Genomic DNA, 14,201 nt, shown 5'->3' with positions numbered 1-14,201 from the left:
GAGGAAACTGAAACAGAGAGATCCAGATTATATTATAATATAAATTATATTATTTATAATATTATTTATATTATAAATAATAAGTGGCCGAGCTGGGATAGGGGCAGCCTGATGCCATAATCCATGCCTCTAACCAGCATATTCTACAATGTCTGGAACATAAACTCCCCAATGGGCTGTTTGTGTCCTTCTACTGCTTGCTTTATCCTTATTCCCTAGCAGCTCTCTCCAGATAGCTTTGGTTTCAAACAAATGAAACTCTTCTATTCTTCTAAGCTTTTGCGGGCTGTGGGTTGTCCCTAAGGTTTGTCTCTCTGACTAGACTGCTTTTCTCCCATCACTACCTCTCCAAGTCCTGTCCATGCTTCAAGAACTAGAAGATAAGATGCTAGTTATAATAATGCCAAAACTTCTGGCTACCAACTAAATAAAGGAGACTTTAACAGAATCGTAGGAGAAAAGTTGAGCGAATGGACAAATCACTTTGAATACGTTTTTAAATGGTTGGGGAAAAACAAAAGAAAAATATTTTGTGACACTTGGAGATGATATGAAAGGTAGATTTAAGTGTGCATAGTTATTGGAACACAGCCATGCTCCTTTATTTATGTATGGCTGCTTTTAGGCTGCAATGGCAGGGTGGCATTGTTGCAACAGAGACCATCCAGCCTGCAAAGCTTAAAGTGTTTACTACCTGGCCCTTTGCAGAAAACGTTTGCCAATTTCTGTTCCGTAATACTCAATTTCTGATTTTGATCCATGATTGCATAATGAAAAAGTAAGTTTTGGTAGTTAAACTAGACTTTATGTCATAATTATTTATGCACTAACATTATGAGCACATAATCATAGCAGGGATGGTATTATTCTGCGTTGGCATTTGCATGGCAGGTAGTAGGTTCCCAGAAAATATTTTTTCAAGAAATAGAGGAATAAATTGACACACGAAGCTGAAGAAGATCAGTATTAAAAGAATAATCCATTTTATCCATGTACTTTTTCTTCTGATTTAGTTTAAACTAGTTTTGAAAACTTCTTTGATCTAGTAATATTTGTCATGTCCCTGAAGTAATTCATTGCCAAAATTTGAAAACAATACATTTGTGGAATCACAAATTTGTGTCTGATTTAGCTCAGCTAAATGTAATCCTAATTAGATGTGTGGTGTTCTAGTATTTCATGTTCCCAATTCATTTTTTATGGTTCCTCTGTGCCGTGCAGTATTAAAAATATATGCAAATCTCTATGATTATTCACACCGAGAGACAGAAGCTTCTGTGATCAGTAATCAGCCATTTACACATAAAGAAATTGATTTGTAGAGAATCAATAATTAGATGGCCTTGGAATATAAATCTGAGATTTCTGCTGTAGAATGGTTTTCTTCTGATTGACTCTTTAAGTTCTAAGACTTCCATGATTATTGATTATAATTGTTTTTAAAGTAAATGACTGCCTTGGGACTTCTTTTGAGACTGGAGTAAGTCCAAAATGCAAAACTTCTGACTGCGTTAGTAAACAAATAAATCTCTAATCTCATCAAGCAGGTTCTTTCCTGGAAGCTGTGTAAATTAGAAACACAGTGTCTCACAATTCCATTAATCAAATCACATCAACATAATTTAATAAGTCACATATACAACACTAAGGTCTTACTTAGAGTCAGGGCCAGCATTAGTGTGAGAGGGAGTCAGTTACAGAACTCTTAATGTGAGAAACTTAAAAACCTTTTAGAATGAAGAGGGATAGCAGAAAAACTTTTCTAGATAAATATTAAAACACCATTTAATTTCTTTTTATGAAATTTTAGACTGTTTATTTGAGATATAAGATTGAACAAAAATGACCATAATACTTGCGCATATGTAAAATACATAGAAGAGTTTTCTTTTTTAAAAAAGATTTTATTTATTTATTTATTCATGAGAGACACACAGAGAGAAGCAGAGACCTAGGCAGAGGGAGAAGCAGGCTCCCTGCTGAGCAGGGAGCCCCCTGATGCAGGACTTGATCCCAGGACCCCGGGATCGTGAGCTGAGCCAAAGGCAGATAGATGCTTGACCACTGAGCCACCCAGGTGTCCCAGAACAGTTTTCTTAGATTAGACATTGATATCCATCTTTATACTATTTGATACAAAATCAAAATTGTACCCATGCTACTTACAAGCATGGGTTCTATGGTAAGTGTAAAAAATTTGAGAGTTAGAAAAGGATTTAACAATTACAGTTTTTTAAGGATATCTTAATCAAATTCCACATTGTTTCACTAGGAATATGTGCAACTTAAATTGACACTATTGGCCACTTTAAATGATTGCCTTATGTATGAAGGAAGTATTTTCTATAGGTTCTGTAGTTACTGTTTTCTATAGGTTATCCTGTTCCAAGTCAATCTGTCTATGGAGATATAGACATAGACACAGATATTATACAATATTTTTCTTGTAAACAAAATAGTAAATATAGTGTTACCTTTTCTTCCATGACTTTTCACAGCACATGTAAATAATTGATCAATACAGTGTAATTAAGAAAATGAGTTACATAAAAAAAGGTACTTCTAGGCAATCAAGGAGAAAAACTGGAAATAATTAAAATTATGAAACAATAATAATGTGACATGATTTAACATGCGAATCTTTAAAGATATTTAAATATAGCAATTTACAATTACAAAATTATGCAGGCAACATGCAGGTGTGTTATATAGCACAACAATATAATGAATCTTACCACCCAAATCAAGAATGAGAACACTATGAATAGCATCATCCTGGATCCCTTCAGAGATAGTAATTATTATGAATTTTGTTTTCATTATCCTCATGCCTTATTTAAAAAATAGTTCTATGTATCGTAACTCCCCCCAAATTGCTTAATATTGCTTATCTTTGAAATTTTATAATTTGTTTTATTCATTCCTGATACTTTATCTGGCTGTACTTCATGCATTTTTCCCTGTGGTAAAATATCCTATAGCATGAACATACTATAGGGCGTGATCCTGGAGTCCTGGGATCGAGTCCCACGTTGGGCTCCCAGCATGGAGCCTGCTTCTCCCTCTGCTTGTGTCTCTGCCTCTCTCTCTCCTGTGTCTCCCATGAATAAATAAAATCTTAAAAAAAATGTTTAAACTAATTTATGCTACCAGTAGCAACATTCCATTTGATCCATATCCTCACTAGCATTTGGTATTGTCAGAGTTCTTTTTTTTTTTTTTTTTTTTTTTTATTGTCAGAGTTCTTAATTTGTGCCAATCTGTTGGGGCAAATTGATTTCACTATACTTTTGATTTTCAGTTCCCTGATTACTAACGAGGGTGAACATCTTTTTTCAATTGAAGTATAGTTGACATACAATGTTATATTAGTTTCAGATGTACAACAGAGTGATTCAACAACTATTTATGTTGTGCTACGCTTACCACAAGTGTAGCTGCCATCTTGTCACCACCATACAACCCTATTAATTTACCATTGGCTACATTCTCTATGCTGTACTTTTCATCTCCATGACTTATTCATTCCATTACTGGATGCCTTTACCTCCCATTTTTCCTCACCCATCTTGCCCATCTCCTCTCCCCTCCCCTCTGGCAATCCTATTCTCTATTTATGGGTCTTTTTCTGCTATTTTGTTTATTCATTTGTTTCATTTTTAGATTCCACATATAAGTGAAATTATATGATATTTGCCTTTTCAGATTTATTTCACATAGCATAATACTTTCTAGGTCCTTCCATGTTGTCTCAAATGGCAAGATCTCATTCTTTTTATGATTAATATTCCATTATATATATACTAACATATGTGTATAATATGTATATATTATGTCTTATTTATCCATTCATCTATTTATAGACACTATTGTGTCTATTGTAAATAATGCTGCAGTAAAAACAGAGGTGCACATTTCTTTTTAAATTAGTGGATTATTAAGAAAGGTTTTATTTGGGCACCTAGGTGGCTCAGTTGGTTGAGTGTCTGCCTTTGACTTGGATTATGATCCCTGGGTCCTGGGATTGAGTCCCACACCAGGCTCCCTGCTTAGCAGGGAGTCTGCTTCTCCCTCTCCCTCCTCCTCCCCCTGTTAATGCTCTCTCTCTTTCAAGTAAGTAAATAACATCTTTTAAAAAAGTTTTTATTTAAATTCCAGTAAGTTAACACAGTGTAATATTAGTTTCAGGTGTACAATATAGTGATTCAACACTTGCATACGTCACCTGGTGCTCATCACAAGTGCCCTCCTTAATCCCCAAAACCCATTTAACTCATCCCCCACCCACCTCCCTGCTGGAGACCATCTGTTTGTTCTCTGTAGTTAAGAGTCTGTTTCTTGGTTTGGCTCTTTCTCTTTCTCTTTTTACCCTGTGCTCAATTTTTTTTTTTTTTGTTTCTTAAATTCCACATATGAGTGAAATCGTATGGTATTTGTCTTTCCCTGAATGACTTATTTCCCTTACTGTTATACTCTGTAGTTCCATTCATGTTGTTGCAAATGGGAAGATTTCATTCTTTTTTATGGTTGAATAATATTGCATTGTATATATATATATAAGCCACATCTTCCTTATTCATTCATCAGTCAATGGACACTTGGGCTGTTTCCATAACTTGCCTATTGTGGATAATGTTGCTATAAACATCAGGGTGCACGTATCCCCTTGAATCAGTATTATTGTATCCTTTGGGTAAATATATAGTAGAGCAATTGCTGGATTGCAGGGTAGTTCTATTTTTAACTTTTTGAGGAAACTCCATACTGTTTTCCAGAATGGCTGTACCAGTTTGCATTTACAGAGCTAGAACAAACAATCCTAAAATATGTACAGGACCACAAAAGACCTGGAATAGCCAAACATCCTAGATAAATAAAGGCAAAACTGCAGACTTAAGTTATATTACAGACTTAAGTTCTATTACAAAGTTGTAGTGATCAAACAGTATGGTATTGGCACAAAAATAGACACATAGTTCAATAAAAAAATAGAAAACCCAGAAATGAGCCCACAGCTGTATGGTCAATTAATCTTTAACAAAGCAAGAAAGAATATCCAATGGGAAAAAGACAATCTCTTCAACAAATGATTTTGGGAAAACTGGACAGCAACATGCAAAAGAATGAAACTAAACCACTTTCTTACAACACACACAACAAGAAATTCAAAATGGTTGAATGATGTAACTGTGAGACCTGAAACTAAAAAATCCTAAAGAACAAGGGAAGTAACCTTTTTCACATCTACCATAGCAACTTCTTTCAAGATCTGTCTCCTGAGCAAGGGAAACAGAAGCAAAAATAAACTATTGAGACTTCATCAAAATAAAAAGCATCTTCACCACAAAGGAAACAACAAAACTCAAAGACAACCTACAGAGTGGGAGAAAATACTTGCAAATAACTATCTGATAAGGGATTAGTATCAAAAATACATAAAGAACTTATACAACTCAATACCCCAAAACCACATATTCCAATTAAAAAATGGGCAGAAGACATGAATAGATATTTCTCCAAAGAAGACATCCAGATAGCCAATAGACACATAAAAAGATGGTCAACATCGCTCATCATCAGGGAAAAGAAAATCAGAACTACAATGAGATACAGCCTCACACCTGTCAGAATGTCTAAATTCCACAACGTAAGAAACAACAGGTTTTGGCATGGATGTAGCGAAAGGGGAACCCTCTTGCACTGTTGGTGGGAAAGCAAACTAAATTAGTGTTTTTGTTCTCCAGAAATGTTCTCCAGTAGTGGAATTACTGGGTCATATAGGACTTCTATTTTTAACTTTTTGAGGAAGCTCAATACTCTTTTCTACAGTGGTTGTACCAGCTTACATTCTCACCAACAGTTCCTCTTTCTTTAGATCCTCACCAACACTTGTTATTTTTTTATTTTTATATTTTTATTTTTATTTTTTTGTCTTTCTGATACAAGCCATTCTGAAAAGTTTCTGATTGTGATTTTGGTTTGCATTTCCCTGATCATTGCTGATGTTGAGAATCTTTTCATGTGTCTGTTGGCCACCTGTATGTTTTCTTTGGAAAAATATCTATCAGGTGCTCTGCCCATTTTAAAATCAGATTATTTGATTTTTCATGTTCAGTGTATAAGTTCTTCATAAGGGTGAACATCTTTTTATATTTTTATTACTATTGCATATTCTTTTGTGAAACACCTTTTATCTTGTAATCTTTGATCCACTTACCCCCTCCCTTTGGTTCATTTTCCAAAATGAAATTACCCTTAAATACAATAAAAAAACACCAGCAAAATATTTTGAAACCCACTATGGTTTCAAAAAAATTATGTGGATTCTGTAAAGCAGTGATAGTTTTTATTAAAATAGTCCCAACAACAACAACAAAAACAAACAAACAAAAAAAAAAACCAAAAAAAACCAAACGAAACAAAACAAAAAAAAATAGTCCCAACAGAGAATGTCTATCTCTGGCTAAATACTGAGTTCAAAGGTAGATGACAGACTAAATCATATTATATATATATATAATATATATATATATTATATATATATATATAGCTAGAAATATATTACTGTTTTTTAAACCTAGAACTAAGAGTGGTCTTTTATCCTGAAGCCTTTCAGTTCTCTTTTTTTTTTTTAAATAAAGGATTGATTTATTTATTTGAGATAGAGAGAGAGTGTGCATGCACAAGCAGGGGGTGGGTGGGTTGGTGGGAAGGAGAGGGGGAGAGAGAGGGGGAAAAGCAGACTCCCCACTGAGCAGGGAGCCTGACATGGGGCTCAATCCCAGGACCCTGGGATCATGACCTGAGCTGAAGGCAGACGCTTAATAGACTGAACCCTGACAGTCTTATTTTATATTAATTAATTATCATTTATATTATACTTTGTACTTTGACAAGTCTTCTAGTATCTGTGGAATTTAAAAGTTAAAAAAAAAAGTTTGGAGTACTTAAACCATTACTACTATACCTGCAGTTTTTTTGTGTTTTTTAGGCTTTTGCCAGTAGAATAGAATTATGCCATTGTCAGTGGTAACATAATATCAGTATAAAAGCTACTTAAACATCATTATTCTAATTATTGTAATTCTTTAAAATACAACTTTAAAATCCAATTGTGTCCTAAAGTGGTATTTCAGCTGTAAGAAGAGAGTGTATTATTTGAAGCCTGAGCTTTTTGTTAGGTGTCTTTCATTCTTTCATCCGCAGGGAAAAGGTCACTATCTGGGTATAATTATTCATTTCACCTTTTCTACCTAGTGAGGCAGCCTGTATTCCCAAGACCTGTCCTTTTCAACGCTCCTCCCTGGATTTCAGGCCCCCATACTAAGCTTAATTTACGCATTGATTTCATGTGTTTACAGTGGTGGAACAATGACCGTATTGGATGGATTCTGTGCTGAATATATTCTTGTCCTCTTGCTTCCTGTGTAAGAGAGGACTCTACCCTATTGGTATCATCAGACATTTAAACCAGCACTCCCTAAGCAGGGTGAAGGTTCATCTTAAATCCAGTAAGGAAGCTTCATATGGGAGAACTTCTCTGAGACTTTGGCTTCTCTGTACCATCTAGTATTAGTAGAATTCCTGAAAATCACCTTCAGCTGGGATGCTCTGAGGATTAAATGATCGCAATCTGACATATAGTAAGTGCTCATTAAAGGTCACCGATGAAGAAAATGAGTTTTGATTCTATGTTGTTACAGATCTTTACAGATTTGGCATGTCATGTTTTGCTATTAATTCATAAGGCTGCCTTACTAAACTTTTATTTTAAATGTAAGGGAAGCTCTCATTTTTTTGCTTTTTTTTGGATGGCTACTCTTGTTTTATTTCCCCTAATTAGCTGAAAATCTATTTGATAGGAACTTTGTCTCATTTATCTACATAGCACCTAGGAAAGTGCTTAATATATAATAAGTGCTCAGTAAATATTGTTCTGGTTGAATTAGTAAGTGATCTAGGGCATATTTATGTTGAAATCACAGATTTAAGAAATATAGTTGGCCAGTGAAACATAATATGTATTCATTTGGACTTCTAAATAAAACTCATGAAGCCATTATCATTTTCAAGGTGGCTAGTGGTTCTGGGGGGGCTCTGTTATAAAACCACTGTATCTGGTTCATTGTCACCGAGTTATCAGTGGAGAACTTGTTTTGGATATACATTCAAAAGTAGAAAGTAGACCACCTTCACTCTCTCCTGTAGGGTTCAGAAGTCCATTCTCAACAATGCAGAAAATAGATTGAGGAAAAATACATTTAGGGGAAAGCAAAATGGTACTTTCTTATCTGTGAATAATAGTTGCTAATAATAAATCTTAGCCTTTGTATATTATCTCATTACATCTATACTACTTTGAAATTATATAATGTTCTTCTTCATGGAAGGGACAAGTGATTTTTATTCCCGTGCCTAACCATTCCTGAATATAAAAATTATAAAATGTGTAAAAATATTGTCCTGTTTGTCCTAATCTTATGTCTCTATCTTGTCCAAAGAGGAGAAAGAGAAGAAATAAAATAGAGCTCCTTTTAAAATTGTAAATTCTTTTGGATGCAGTTTCTGGAGAGAGAGAGAGAGAGAGAGAGAGAGAGAGAGAGAGAGAGAGAGAGAGAAATATCAAGATTTCTCAAAGCCATTACATCATGCCCTAATTCTAGCCTTTTTCTTGATTCAACCTTTGTCAGGACTAATTTTACTAAAAGTGACTTTATTCTAGTCTTTTCTATGGACCCTAAAATGATCTCTTAAGTTATTCTATAGTATGGAGTTTTAAGTTGCATAAATTTTTCCCTTTACCAGGGTTTTCTGCTATAAGTCATATAAGAACAATTTATTCCCAGCTATCAGTTTTAACAAAGCGTGACCTGGAAAACTAACAATGGAAAATGGTGCTATTCTCTGCTATAGCTTTTATTTCAGTAGGGTATTGAATGTTTAAAATGCTTTGGCTCAGGAGTCCTGGATATTGCTTCCAGCTTTTGATTCCTGCCTACATCCTACTTTGGTCCTGTTTTCCATTCCAGAGCTAGGTTTGTTTTCCAGGCTGGCTTTATATTCAGATTCCATTCAGATTCAGACCTGCTTGACTTTCTGTACTTCTGGCTCAAATCCCAAACAAAAATCTGTCTGGATAAATCAGAGATTCAGATGGTTAAGGGCCATTTATAAGTAGTTGTACTGTGTATTTGAGATTTTGGTGAGTTCTTATAATATCAAACAAAACAGTGAAGCCCAATTTTTAGAAATAGTCTTCACTTTTATCACTATAATGCATGAGCATAGTATATGAGGCCAGACAACACTTATGGGTTATTATTACAACAACCAGGGCCAACTACTAAGTCTTGTTCCCAAGGCCAACAAACTTTTATTTAATTTTTATTGTTAATATTCATTATTATTATTATTTTTTAGATGTAAGGAATTTTAAGTAAATTGGCATAGTTAAGACCAAAAAGATAAAGTGGACACTGCCAGCTTATCTTCAGCCATTGCCTTTAACAGGCTAGGGAACACAACTTGAAACACAATTGAGTCTTGGTGTTCTGAGACAGTGAAGGAATTTCCTCAGTATTTAAATATATTAATATAACCAGTTATATAAATCTAAATATAAAACCAATCTATAAATTTAGAGGTGGCATTTACCATCTCTGTGAAAAGCTACACATCCTAATCAATTCCAATCATATTTAAAAAAATTATTTTTCCAATCACATTTTTAGAAGGAGAAAACAGTGACAGCACTTGCTGAACCAGAATTACTATCAAAGTTCAAAAAACTGATCATATTCATTTAAAAATCCACAAGCTAATCTTATTTAAATCAGGACTGTCCAAGAGAAACATTCTATCAGCCACTCATGATCTAAATTCTGGTCAATGAGATCAATTTAAATATGGTACACATAAAACAAAGTCATGAGACATTTTTGTTTGTAATAAATAAAATGATGACCAACTATTACTCCTTAGTGGCTTTTTTGAGATAAGCTATTAAGTCTGCTCTTTCCCCTGCCTTCTTAATGCCAGCGAAGATCATTTTTGTTCCAGGGATGTACTTCTTGGGATTCTCCAAATACTCCATCAGGGTTTCCTCTCCCCAGGTGATGCCTTTGTTCTTGTTGGCATCAGTGTAAGAAAATCCAAGGGCCTAACTTGTCTTTTGCCCAATAATCGATGGAGGTTTGGCCAGTCTTGTGCTTGCCTCCCTTTTCCACAGTATGGCACTGGGCACACTTCTGAACAAAACTCTTCTTGCTCTTTTCAACATCACCCATTTTTGAATCACTTTTCTGTTGCGCGCGAAACGAAGATGCCAGCTCGCAAGCTGGACATCCCGCTCTCTCAATATTCATTATTATTATGGCTTTATAAATAAAACTGGTTACTAACATAGATGTATTCCTATCCTAATTCTTTTTACTTTTTTTTTTTGTGCCACACAGAACATTTAAGTTCCAAATTTTGTCTTTACTAATTTTATAAAAAAATCTCAGTGAGAATTTTGATCCACATATCTCTTATTTCTCTATAAAATACTCTTATGTTTGCTAATTGTTTCAACGTTTTTTTGTTTGTTTGTTTGTTTTTTGTTTGTTTCAAGGTTTTTTGAGCAAGAAATGTTTTGGACTTTCCTTGTATGTGCCTTAGAGCAGTATCTTCAATATAAAAAGTACTCAGTAACCACCTTAGTAGATATAACAGAAGTTGAAATGTTTTTCTTTTCCATTTGTATTATTTTTAAACTTACAAGTGTGTAACATTAAAAGATAAGCTCCCAAGTGTATTCCAGTTAAAGATGTTTCTCTCTATAATCTACACATATACCTTCCAAAGGAGCAAATGATGCATGTTTTATTTGCTTTTAAAGTGCATTTAAGGAGATCGACACTTACAAAATAGTAGTTCTCAAATGTTTTGATATCAGGACCACCCTTACCAATTACTGAGGACCGCAAAGATTTACTTTGGAAAATTCAGGAAAACATGAATGGGCACAAGCACACCATTCCACAAGCTGATATAGTGATGATGTCATCATATATCACTTAGCCTCTGAAAAAAACCCTCTGCACGCTTGAGTTAATCAGAGTGAAAAGTCAAGTAACAGGTGATTTTTGTTATAAAAATAGTTTTGTTGTTGCAGAACTAAAAAGGTCTCAGTACCTACAGGGCCCCCAGACAATGCTTTAAGAACTGCTGTATAAAACATGAAGTGGTAATAAAAAGAAATATGTGTGTAGAGTAGCTCAAAGTTGCAATATGGTTTCACATATGTTTTCTATTTGACTGCCCCAATAATGCTGTGGGTTTATGATTATGTCGTTTTACAGGTAGGAAAAAATTATGTTTAGGGAAATTAAGTGATTGGCTCAAGGGAACTCCACTAGTAAAATTTAAACTCAAACCTTCTGATGGCAGAGCCTGTGATTTTTTTTTTTTATTATGACATTTCTCTACCCTGCCCAACCTAAAAGTTCTCCATGAAACTAAGTTAGTTGAGTAAAATCTAGTTTCATCTCAGCCTCTAGAGCACATGATTGCTTTGGATGAGAACTGACGTCTCCATTTACCTTTGCATAGTGCTGTGGAGCCCGATCGGTCCTGAAAGGTGACTGTGGTACCAGGGTAACGAGCAGATTTGGGGGTCAATCTTAGTTGGATCCTCAGTAGTTTTGGGATTAAATGAACCCATAATTCTGCCTTGATATGTAGCTGTAGGACAGGCTCAGATAGTGTGCAGCTGGGGTGGACCACTCAGGGTTCTGGATACCCAGATAGACTTGCTAAGCCTCTCTGGGGCTGAACTGGAGCCCCCGCCACCAGACTAAAATGGCCAACAGCCAGGAGCAAAAATATCAGATATCATTTGCCTGGGAGCTGGCCCTAGTGTATTTATCTCTTTGGAGGACTATACTTTCTGTACTGTCTTTAAGCTTTAACCTTTGGGCAAATCAAAATGACAGCCCTGTATACCCTGTAAATCAAAAAGGACAGGGTCAAAGACCATTCTTTATCTCTGTTGCTGCTCAGGGCTTTGATTCTTCAAGTATTAAACATGAAGAAAATGGGGATCACAGGTGTAAGGGACACAAGTATGAGCCGTGTTAAGAAACCATAAGTAATGATGTTAAATTTTCTTTGAATGAAAAGGGAGGATGCATTTATAGAGACGTATAAAAAGCTCTTTGACTATTTTCTTTGCTCTGCAGCAAACTGATCTAAGTTAGATGCAGTAGGATGACTGCTTTTTTGAAATAAAAAATGGGAATATTTTGAAACGGTGTCATTCATAGCTAAAAACAAAGCAAAATAAGCAAAATAAAAGCCATCACAACTGTGATGAGAAAGTCTACATTTCTTTACTTGGCATTTAGGTGCTTTTTCCTTCCATGCCCAAATCAAAATACCATTTCCATATGGTATGGAAAACCATCGCCCCCATTGCCTTGAGCCAGGTTGGCCTATGTATTGCCTCCCCCCACAGATTCCCTCCTCTGCACTTCTGCTCATATGGTTCCCTCAGCTTAGAGCACTTTTCCCTCATTTCCTTTCTTTGCTGATTTCAGCCCATTCTTTGAACCTTTTCTTCCCCAGTGTGGTGCATGGCAGTCTCTTCTTTAGCTTATTAGAGTGGGGATTGCTGATACTTTTCGGTAAAGATAGTAAATATTTTAGGTTTGGTGGGCTATCAGGTCTCCCTTGCAGCTGCTAAGTTCTGTCATTGGAACACAGAAACAGTCCTGGACAACACCTCAACAAATGAGTGTAGCTAGGTTTTAACAAAGTTTCCCACAAAGAACCTGGCATTGTTTATAAAAGAGCTGTAGGTTGCCAACTCTTTTCCTAGATCATCTGTTGTGCTTAGTAGTGTCACTTGTCCTAGATTCTCTTCTTTTCTTACCGTTTCGTGTGTTTGTGTAATACTTACCCAACTAGACTATATGCTCCATGGAGATGAACTTACCATTCTTTGTATTCCCTGTGTCTATCCTGGTACCTTAAGCAGTATTTATTCAGACATTCAGATATTTGTAATTGACTTAAATGTTTTTTAAGGACGAGAAAGGCACTGACCCCTTTTTATTTCCCTTCTGTTGCTGTTTTGTTTCTCTCCTAATTCCTGATGTTGTGTTTATGTGGTTGGCTCTTCCTTAAGTGCAGGCATCAGCCCATGCTGAGCTGAAGCCTGTTGCCTCTCCGTGTTAAGATATATTAAAGATCAGGACAAATGCTTTAATGTGTATCCTAAGAAAAGGTTTTATGAGTTATTTGTTGACAGAATGGTTATGAGGAGACCTTTTGCTTAGCCTGCCAACATAGCACTCATTTCTTAGGAGGACAAAGTACTGTAGGTTGGCCTCCTGATAGAAAGCCTGCTGAGTTTTACCATTTAATAAAATAGAGTACACAGTGTAATTTGTACAATGTCAAACTTCAAAGAACAATTTATCACAATAATGTTTCTATTTAGAACATGCCACTGAGGAAGGGACAATAAAATGTCAGGTTTGACAATGTCCACTGATTGATATTAAGGTTAGAAGGGGAAACATTTCTGTTTCCAGCATTGCAGAGTCAGTAGGCACAATAGAGGGCAGGATACAATCAACTTTGCATTCTTTTCAAAATTTAAGGCTTTGGAAAAGACAGCAGTCTAGATGTTGTATTTACTCAAGAGAAGCTTGGCGTATAAAAACAGAAACAACTGAGAATTCCATGTTGCCGGTTGTTTCCTCTCTCTCTCTCTTTCAGAAAATTCTGATAAATGTAGTCCAGTCATCAGATGTTATTCATGCTGTGTTGTAACCATCTATTTGGATATGTTGGCTGTTCTTGCAAATACAAAACCCCACATTTCCTGGTGACATAGATGGGGTCTGAGAAGATTAATTATAAGCCATGAGATTTGTTGAACCGACAAGGGAGAGTATAGCAGTCCCAGGTGATACAAGGAGGTACTTTGCTCAGATGCCACCTTTTGGAATATGAATTAGTATGATTCACAGGTAGCAAAGAGTGGTTATGCTGATCACAGGGAAGAATCTGATACGTGTCAGCTGCTTCTCTTTAGAATAAAATAACACAGGGCTAAGTATAGACATAAGTCATTCTGGCACCAGTGCGTGGGATTAAATGCTCAACTTTGTGTAGGCATTCATTACATTCTAGATTCTTCACATGTTGATAAA

At 35.5% G+C, this 14,201-nt stretch overlaps 1 protein-coding gene and 1 pseudogene across 6 annotated transcripts in view; one reads left to right on the top strand and one right to left on the bottom strand.

Annotated features, from left to right (window-relative positions):
• TMEM117 (transmembrane protein 117) overlaps positions 1-14,201 on the top strand; it is a 496,249-nt gene that overhangs the window by 221,274 nt on the left and 260,774 nt on the right. The gene's annotated exons all lie outside the window — the stretch shown is intronic.
• On the bottom strand, positions 9,817-10,286 carry LOC140616817 (cytochrome c pseudogene; annotated as a pseudogene).

The sequence above is a fragment of the Canis lupus genome, chromosome 25 (genome assembly GCF_048164855.1).
Source record: "Canis lupus baileyi chromosome 25, mCanLup2.hap1, whole genome shotgun sequence".
In the NCBI taxonomy this organism is placed as follows: Eukaryota; Metazoa; Chordata; class Mammalia; order Carnivora; family Canidae; genus Canis; species Canis lupus.
This window is presented reverse-complemented; position numbering and strand designations above follow the sequence as displayed.